The sequence below is a fragment of the Mus caroli genome, chromosome 7 (genome assembly GCF_900094665.2).
Source record: "Mus caroli chromosome 7, CAROLI_EIJ_v1.1, whole genome shotgun sequence".
In the NCBI taxonomy this organism is placed as follows: domain Eukaryota; kingdom Metazoa; phylum Chordata; class Mammalia; order Rodentia; family Muridae; genus Mus; species Mus caroli.
In genome coordinates, this window is record NC_034576.1 from 105,505,498 (window position 1) to 105,514,315 (window position 8,818).

General features: G+C 35.8%; 1 pseudogene; it reads right to left on the reverse strand.

Annotated features, from left to right (window-relative positions):
• Positions 1 to 2,124: 2,124 nt before the first annotated feature.
• LOC110298999 lies at positions 2,125 to 3,070 on the reverse strand (annotated as a pseudogene).
• Positions 3,071 to 8,818: the final 5,748 nt, after the last annotated feature.

Genomic DNA, 8,818 nt, shown 5'->3' on the forward strand with positions numbered 1-8,818 from the left:
CTGTCAAATTCTAAGGTGTTTAACTGTAAGTGTTTTGGAGTAATTGTAGTAGGGCATTTGGGAACCAAGGGTTGATGCCAATGGAATCTGGGAAGAAATTCTTACTGGTAGACATCCCTATGTTTCTAGTTCTATGTGAAACATCTTAACCCAAACCAACAAAAATAGATATTGCAAAGGTAGATACAGTGTTCCTAGGAGTTTTATTAATTTTCCAATTTATAAACGATAAAATTTTGCTTTAAAGGTTACTCTTCCAAATATATTCTGCATATCCATCTGTGTAAATTCAGTGTAGAAGGGAGGAAAAGAATCAACAATATTCTGTTGTAACAGGAAGGACCTTATACTTTTTTGCATTATATTTTATTAATGACAGCACATTTATCATTTTTTCTGTAATTAAAGTTTATCTAAAAGACCCTTAAAATATCTTTTCTGATTACTTTATAATAAACAGAAGAAAAGTGACCAAGTTGGAGACCTATAGAGAAAGCCATGATTTTCTTGAGGGACTTTGGACTAAATACAAAGGTAAGGAGGAAATTTATGGGAGGGAGATAATGACTGGACTGTAAAAAAAAAGATTTAAAAATGATTATTAAATTTCAAAAAGAGGAAATTTGATGTTAGAACAGAGAGGGAGCCAGTGAATGTGGGAACTAATGGTGAGGGTAGTTTGTTAGCTTTTTAGCAACTAGGGAGTTACAGAATATTAAAAAATTTAAAACCCAATGGAAAACTTATTTACTAAAGTTTAAGTCATTAAACTTCACATAGTTTAAGTCATTCACAGAGTTCACATTATTCAAGCTGGAATAAGTTATAGAAGCCTAAGTTTCTCAAATAGTTTTTTTCTTTAGCTATGTCAGAACTAAGGTAAATTAATAGATGATACAGACAGAAAGTTTGCCACCAGTTACAAGGACAATTTCTTAGGTCATATATATCACACATGGAATGGAGTTGATTACATTGGAATTGATCTAATAATATATGTGAAAGATTATTAGGGATAGTATATTTCAATAACTAGTAATTAGTATCTATTATATGAATTGTATTTGGCTAGATATTGTAGAATCTTTACAAATAATGGCATTTTTATCTATGTAATTAATTAATATCCTCATGAGAACTTGTGTGGCTCATATACAGACATACCAATGCTTACAGTCACATAAAGGTGGACAGATAAGGCAAAACACTAGGAAAGGAAGATGATGGGAAGACAGTATTGAATGTCTCTGGAGACATTATGAAAAACTTAATGAGGGTATTTAAAGATGAGTCTTAAAGCGGTAAACTTTCAAGGTGGAAAGTGGGTGAAAGGTTGAAATGGAGTAGACAGTAAAGTTCACCACCAGGAATGGTGCAGACATCTAAAGGCATAGTTAGGCTAATTTTCAAGTCTTGAGACTTGAGACACATGTTAAAGATAATAGAAGGTTGAAGCCGGATTATAAAAGTTATCAGTTCATTAAGTTTATATATGGGAAACAAACCCAAGAGAGATATTTATTTCTCTTTTAGAATTTCTTTTCAGCTGAGTTCCTGGAAAGTTAATTTAAAACATCTGCAGGTGATAATCTCTGGGAAGGGAAAGTCAATTTTTGCCAATAGAGTGTCAGTGGGTATATTAACCTCACTCCAGGGTAGGCCCCAGTGCCTAGGAGCACTTGGCCAGCACAACAGAGTCATTTTGGCGGTGGTGGTGGTGGTGGTGTTGCTTCATTTTGTTTTGTTTTGATATTTTCTGCCTTATTCATTTCGATTTTAGTATTTTATTTTTGATGTTTTCCATAGTGAGAAACAGAGAGAAATCATATGAAGTTGGGTAGATAGGGGATGTGGGGGATCTGAGAAGAGTCGGGGAAGGGGAAATGATCAAAATATATTGCATGAAAAAATTTAAATTAGGAATAAAATAAAAGTTAAAAAATGTAAAATAATGAGAGATAATGAGAATCTGTGTTAGGTGTTCTGGTGATTAAAAAAAGAAAAATTCATTAGGAAATATTTTGAATGTGCTTGACTGGATCATACCTAGATCCATATAACTTTAACCTTTAATGTGTGATAACTGTGTCTCATCTTGAAATAAGTCTTTATGATTACTGATTGTCAAACACGAGGTCCTTTACAATATACGAGTCTGAGAATAGCTCTCTGGATCGGCTTTGTTTTCACACTGTAGATGATGGGGTTCATCACAGGGGGAATGAGCAAGTACACGTTTGCAATGAGAGTGGGCACATAGGGCGGGGCGTGTTTTCCAAACCTGTGGACAAACGACAGGCTGATCAAAGGGGATGTAGAAGATGGCCACGGCAGTGATATGAGAAATGCAGGTGCTGAAAGCCTTCTTCCTCTCCCTAGGTGATGCGATGCTGAGAACTGAGTGAATGATCAGGCCATAAGAGAGCAGGATAAAGATAGAATCCACTCCAGCAGTAGAGATAATTGCAGTTAGTCCAAATGCACTGTTGATCTTTGTGTCTGAGCATGAAAGCTTCATCACATCTGGGTGGAAGCAATACGAGTGATGGAGCACATGGCTACGGCAAAATGATAGGCGCTTAAGAAGCAGGATTGGTGGGGTCAAAATGACAGTCGCTCTGGTAATGACTGCTAGACCAATTTGTGCAATCCTTGCATGAGTTAGAATGGCAGCATATCTCAAGGGGTTTGAGATGGCTACAAAACGATCAAAGGCCATAGCCAGGAGTACTGAGAATTCCATGAATGTGAAGAGATGAATGAAGAACATCTGTGACAAGCAGGCACTGAAGCTGATCTCCCGGGCATTGAGCCAGAATATCCCCAGCACTGTTACGATTGTAGAGATGCAGAGACCAATGTCCGTGGAGGACAACATAGAGAGGAAATAGTACATGGGCTCTTGGAGAGTTGGTTCAGTAAGGACTACGAACAGGATCAAAGAATTTCCAGATAGTGCAGTGAAATAGAGGCAGCAGAAGGGGATGGAGATCCAGGGATGAGCCCATTCCAATCCAGGGACACCAGTCAAGAGAAAAGTAGGAGAGGTGGAGTTATAGAAGATTGGCATTATGGCCTGTTCAATCAGAATCTTGACTTCTTAAATCTAGAATTTTGAAATTATTTTAGTTGAAGTCAGATAGGCATTCAATAAAGTGCATGAAACTTAGGGTCTGGCTCAATTAAGTTTGACATCTATATGTACCCAGTAACACTCTTGAAACCAGTTAGGAGGACATTACCAGATAGATGGCTTCCTAATGCCCCACCAGATCCTTTGTCCACTTTAGCTGTCATCTTTCTTTTAACTTCTCTTAACATAATTACCAATTCTTATTTTTGAACTTGATATAAATAGAACCATGCAAATGATGCTATTTTGTTGGGAGTTTTTCATTCAAAATGATATGTAGATCTCTCAGAAAACTCAGCTATTTAATTAGGTTTGAACTAATTTAAATTTATTCAGCTAACTTTATTTCACCTTTTATATTTTATATATTCACCAATCACTTACTTTTAATTAAAACTTTCAATTCTTTAGAAGGTGCTTCAGTTCTTATGAATCTGAAACTTGAAATTCTTGTTTTGTAGCACTAAAACCCTGCTGTGTTCATGATTATGGAAACTTCCTTTGTGGTGGTGGTCATTGAGTCAAATTATAAGCTTCTTTCTTCCTTTCTTTTTTATTAAACAACTTTTTATTAGATATTTTCTTCATTTATATTTCTAATGCTGCCCCAAAGATTATATAAGTTTCTTATAAACTCATGTAGCCTGGCTTTTAATCTGAATCTGATTTGCTATGGGATTCCAGCAATATACATCAATGTGTAAATTCTAAGACTGTCTCATACATTCCTGTAAATGTTTGTGTAAATTTGTTTTGAGCCTTCTGATGAATGTGAAAGATGTGTTTGTCTTCTACATAGATAAGTCTTGGAAGTTTGGATAATCTCTTCAAGTTTATAAATATAGAGGGATGACATTAAGAATTAGAGAATACAAACTAAACCACATTGTCTGATGATAGTGATCACGGTGGTAATTATGATATAATCTTGGTTCAATAAATAATATTATTTTCTACTAACAAATGGAGCAAATTTGAAACACATATTTTTGTTATTAAACATAAAATTACTTAAAACATCTACTTCCAGACTTAAAACACATATTTTAAGAGTGTGTATCTCCTTGATGCTGGAGGAGTGGGGTGGGAAAGGGTGGGTGGGTGGAGGAGCACCCTCATAGAGGCAAAGGAGAGGGACATTGTGGGATGGGGGGCTTATAGAGGGGTAACTGGGAAGTGGGATATCATTTGAGATATAAATGAATGGGATGATTAATAATTTAAGAAAAGAGTATGTACCTATTTTGTGACCTTTATTTAAATTGGAGGGTGTAACTTTTAACAAATAATAGATTTGGCAAAATATTAATACACAGAGTAGTGCATTTTGAAAATTACATATTTACTATAAAAACCAAATAAATTTAATGCAGATTTGTGTTGATTATGCAACAGAAGACTTTCACGATCATTTTAAAGAGTTATGCCTACTTTTAAACATTTCTAGTATCTAACTATACTGCTCACTTATGGACATAGATGAAGATGAGTTTGCCAATTTGTACAAAGTATTGTTTGTTACAAATTAAAAATCCTCAGGCATTACAAGAACAATACTTTTGACTTTTTTCATGCTTTTTTTTATTTTAAAGCATTACTGTTATAAGACTAATATTATGAATAGTAGATCCACCTAGATTTTTTAAAATTTCTTCACTTCACACTTTCAAGGAAAGCTCAAACACAATATGACTGCATCAGACTTCAGTCTTCTTCATGGAAAAGACTGTGCATTTTACACAGCCTTTGTATTTTCTTTCTCATTTTAGTTATTGGTTCTCCATTAGATAGTTATATGATAGTTGTACATACGTATCTGCATTTTCCATAGTATGCAATTTCAATAAAGTATGCCTCCAAACTCATAAATCTGCATATTCTCACCTTGTCCGTTTTTTTGCAAACATTTTTGAAGTTAAAATTAAATTATTTCTCCCTTTAACTCCTTCCATGTAACCTCACCCTCCACCCTCTCAAATTCACAACCTCTTTTTCTTTCAGTGTTAATCACCACTTGCTGTTGTGCTGCAGTGTGTTTAGTTCATATCACTTTTTCCAAAACTTCCATTTCAGAGTAACTTTATTACTAGCACAGTGCAAAAGGAAACCTTTCTCAGCTCTTCTACTTCTATTAAACTTTCAACCCTGATAGAGATGAGCAAACATAAGATCTACTGCTAAGATTGAAAATCATCCTAAGTCAAATATCACTGAGAGTAATAAACTAAGGCATATGGAGATGATTTAAAAGTAGTCCAATTCTTCCTTACACCCACAGATGAGTATAGCAATCATCAAGGAAACTTCTCTTTGCAATAGAGACCATGGCAAAAATCATAACAAATCAAAATGTGGAGCCTAGTCTCAAAACTGTACCTAAGGCTCAGGGAACATGGTAGGAGAAGAGGAGGAAATGTTGTAAGAGTCAGAGAAGCAGGGGGTTTGCTGTAAGATTGTCTTTTATGAATGTCAGAAATGCCTTAAAAAGATGTGTTGAATATTTTTTAAAAAGGTTTTTAAGAGTTATAAAATTTTCAGAGTAAAATATGGATTTCTATAAAGAAATTTAAATCAAACCAGTTTTAAAAAGATCAACTGAGAAAAGAAATATTTAAATTAAGTTTCAGAAAAAAGTAAACTTGCCCCTAAATTTATCCACACTACTTAGTTACTAAGACTTGGACACTGTGAACTATAAGATATGACTATGTAAAAGGTCATGGTAGGCTGATGGGCTAGAAAGTTCAATGGCAGCAAGATGGCGGTTCTCTAACTGGAATGAGATGAGACTATATAATCAGATGACTAGAGCTGAGGAGAAAGCAAAGAGGAAAATGGTAAGTTCTGAGGATATATGGAGACCCTAGAAACACCTTGAAGGGCTGGTAGCATGTAATAGTACATTCTCTTTTAAAACATGTATTGGCAGTTTCCTAAACATTCAACCATAAACCCACCATAGGACTCAGAAATTCTACTTCTAGAAATTTCAAAGGCAAATGAAAGTGTATGTATACACACTTATGCATTAATGTCCAGGATAGCATTAGTTATAATAGCCCCAAATTGGAAACATTACAAATCTTATCTGCTGATTGCGGATGTGCAAACTGTGAAGCGTCTCTATGATGGAATAGTGTTCAGGCAACAAAGGAAAGTCACATTGGTATTACTGCAACGTGAATGCGTGCAGGCAAATTATGCAGTATGAAAAATCTGGTTAGAAGATTACACACAGTGTCACCAATCTTAATCAAATAAGTAGAAAGGAGAAAAAAATTGGTGTCTGAGCTGTGTGCGTACTGTGTGTGCTGGCTCATATGCTTGTGAATGCTCAGACACCAGAGGAGGTCATCATGAGTCCTGCTCTGTCATTTCTCACTTAAGTCCTATGAGATAGGGTCTGTCACTGTAGCTGCAGCTAGGCTGGTGGCTAGCAAGCCGCAGTGATCCACCTGTTTCTGACCCACCTCTCTAGGGATAGGGTTACAATGTGAATCACCATACCTGACCTTTTACACAGGTATTTGGGATTTAAACTTGGGTCCTTATGCTTGAGTAACAAACCCTTTTACCTACTGAGCTATGGCCCTAGTCTTGAAAGGAAATTTGTTTTGAAGACAGAAGACAGAAAGCAGGTTAGTATTTGTGTCTCTAGGGGTGGGATTTGGACAGCAACCAGGGAACTATTTTGGGTGATGGAAAATGTTCTAAAATTGGGTAGTGGTGATGGTTTCCATTACAAATGCACTAATTTTTGGAATGCACACTTTTTTCTAACACATATGTTATATTGAAGACTTTTAAATATAAATCTGGATTTGAAACTCCTCCAGGAAATAGTGAGCATAGAAAGTAATTGATAAACAACATGAATAGAATTTTTGGCAAAAATCTAGTGTCTAGTCTTGTTGGTTTCTCTATGAAACAAGAATTCAGAAAATGCAGCTTTGTATAAACTTTAACAAAAAACCATGAAATGCTGTGATTTTTTTTTTGAGAATGGAACAAAAATAGATGAGAAATATTTTATCTAAAACGATTGACAGCTATTTACCAACAAAAAAGATTTGTTTTGGTTTCTGCACTATTGTATTAGATAATGACATAAATAGGAAGATTTAGTTCCCATTTGGGACAAATAGAAACCTGGGATAGAATTAAAGTATAGGAAGAAGTCCAGGTGAGCTAGACCTTAAATCCACTAGTTATAGACTGTGATAGTGAACAACAGGAGTTTGATAAACTGACTTGAATAAAACACAAATAAAGCATATCACCAAAATCTATATTGAAATTATTTCCTGATAGTCAAATAGGTAAATAACAATAAACCACCTACATTTTAGAAAAAAAAATCCAGGAAAATATTTATATAGTTGTGTAGTAGAAACAGAACTTCTAATAACAAAACTAAAAGTAAGAGCTAAGGGGGTAAAGCTTGGAGTTTTTATTTTGGTAGGCTATGAGGAATTCTTTTACAGCAAACCATCTCCTACTTGAAACATATACAATACTCAGTTAGATACTGTGCTCACTGCAGGAACAAGGTAACATGAGAAGTCGTATCTGTTCCTGTAAATAACCTCTCACCATATTCCTGTAAGTAACCCCAATAACACTCATTGGTTCAAGAACAAAAATGAAATTCATCAAATGACTACTAGTTAATACAGGACGATTTGACATCACTCAGAGTCAAAAGAACGACAATGTTGCTTCAGAGTGAAGACTTTACTGAGGGTTCCTTTGACAGATGAAATGGATCTAGTGTGTGAATCCAGGTCTGTTCAGTGAACTCATTACCGTGCTATGTTGTCTCTCTGTGGCTAGCCAGTCATAGCCTTGGTGGGGACAGAGTGATATGTTTCCAGTCCCTGGGGCAGGGCCCTGAGGTGAGCCTCCTTGAGACTGTTGTGGATGTGTGTTGATGACTGCCGTGGGCATAAGGCATGTTTGTGTAATAATGGACATATTTCTGGAACCAGTACTAGCAACAGAGGACTCTTTCCTTCTGAGAAATGTTCTCCATGTTAACATAAGGTTTTTTTGTTCACACTTATAAAGGCAGATAGATTCCTGAATCAGGGTCAGCCTAGGACAGAACAAGCAAGGTTAGGCCCAGGCATGATGGAAATTGTGGGCAGGGTTCTACCCAACTAGCTTGTCCTCTGTGCTTAATAAAGGCAGACAGATCTCTGAATTCTTTTGCAATGTTAAGAAAAAATGTATGCTTGCTGTCAAAGGGCTGGGGTGACAGGATGCTGATTCATAAGATAACCAAACGAAACATAAAGTAAATGACTGAATTGATATGTAACTAAAAAACTGGGCTTCTGGTCTGCAATAGATGAGCTAGCATAACTAGAATTTTCTCTAGAGAAAGCTGAGCTGTCTGGAGATGTCTAGAGAATGAAAACAGCTCTTCAATATTTTTTTTTCCTAACAGGATTTCTAACTTGGTGGGAAGATCCAATAATTGTTTATTTTATATCAGCTTTTCTGACTTTGGTCAAAAAACCCATGAGCTTTCCAAACAGTGTTTACAAGTTTTACTAGCAGAGAGAGCTGTCTCAACTAGAGAGTTTTTAGAATAGCAAGAAAAAGCTGTCTAGAGCAGAGCAGAGCAGAGCAGAGCAGAGCAGAGCAGAGCAGAGCAGAGCAGAGCAGAGCAGAACACACACA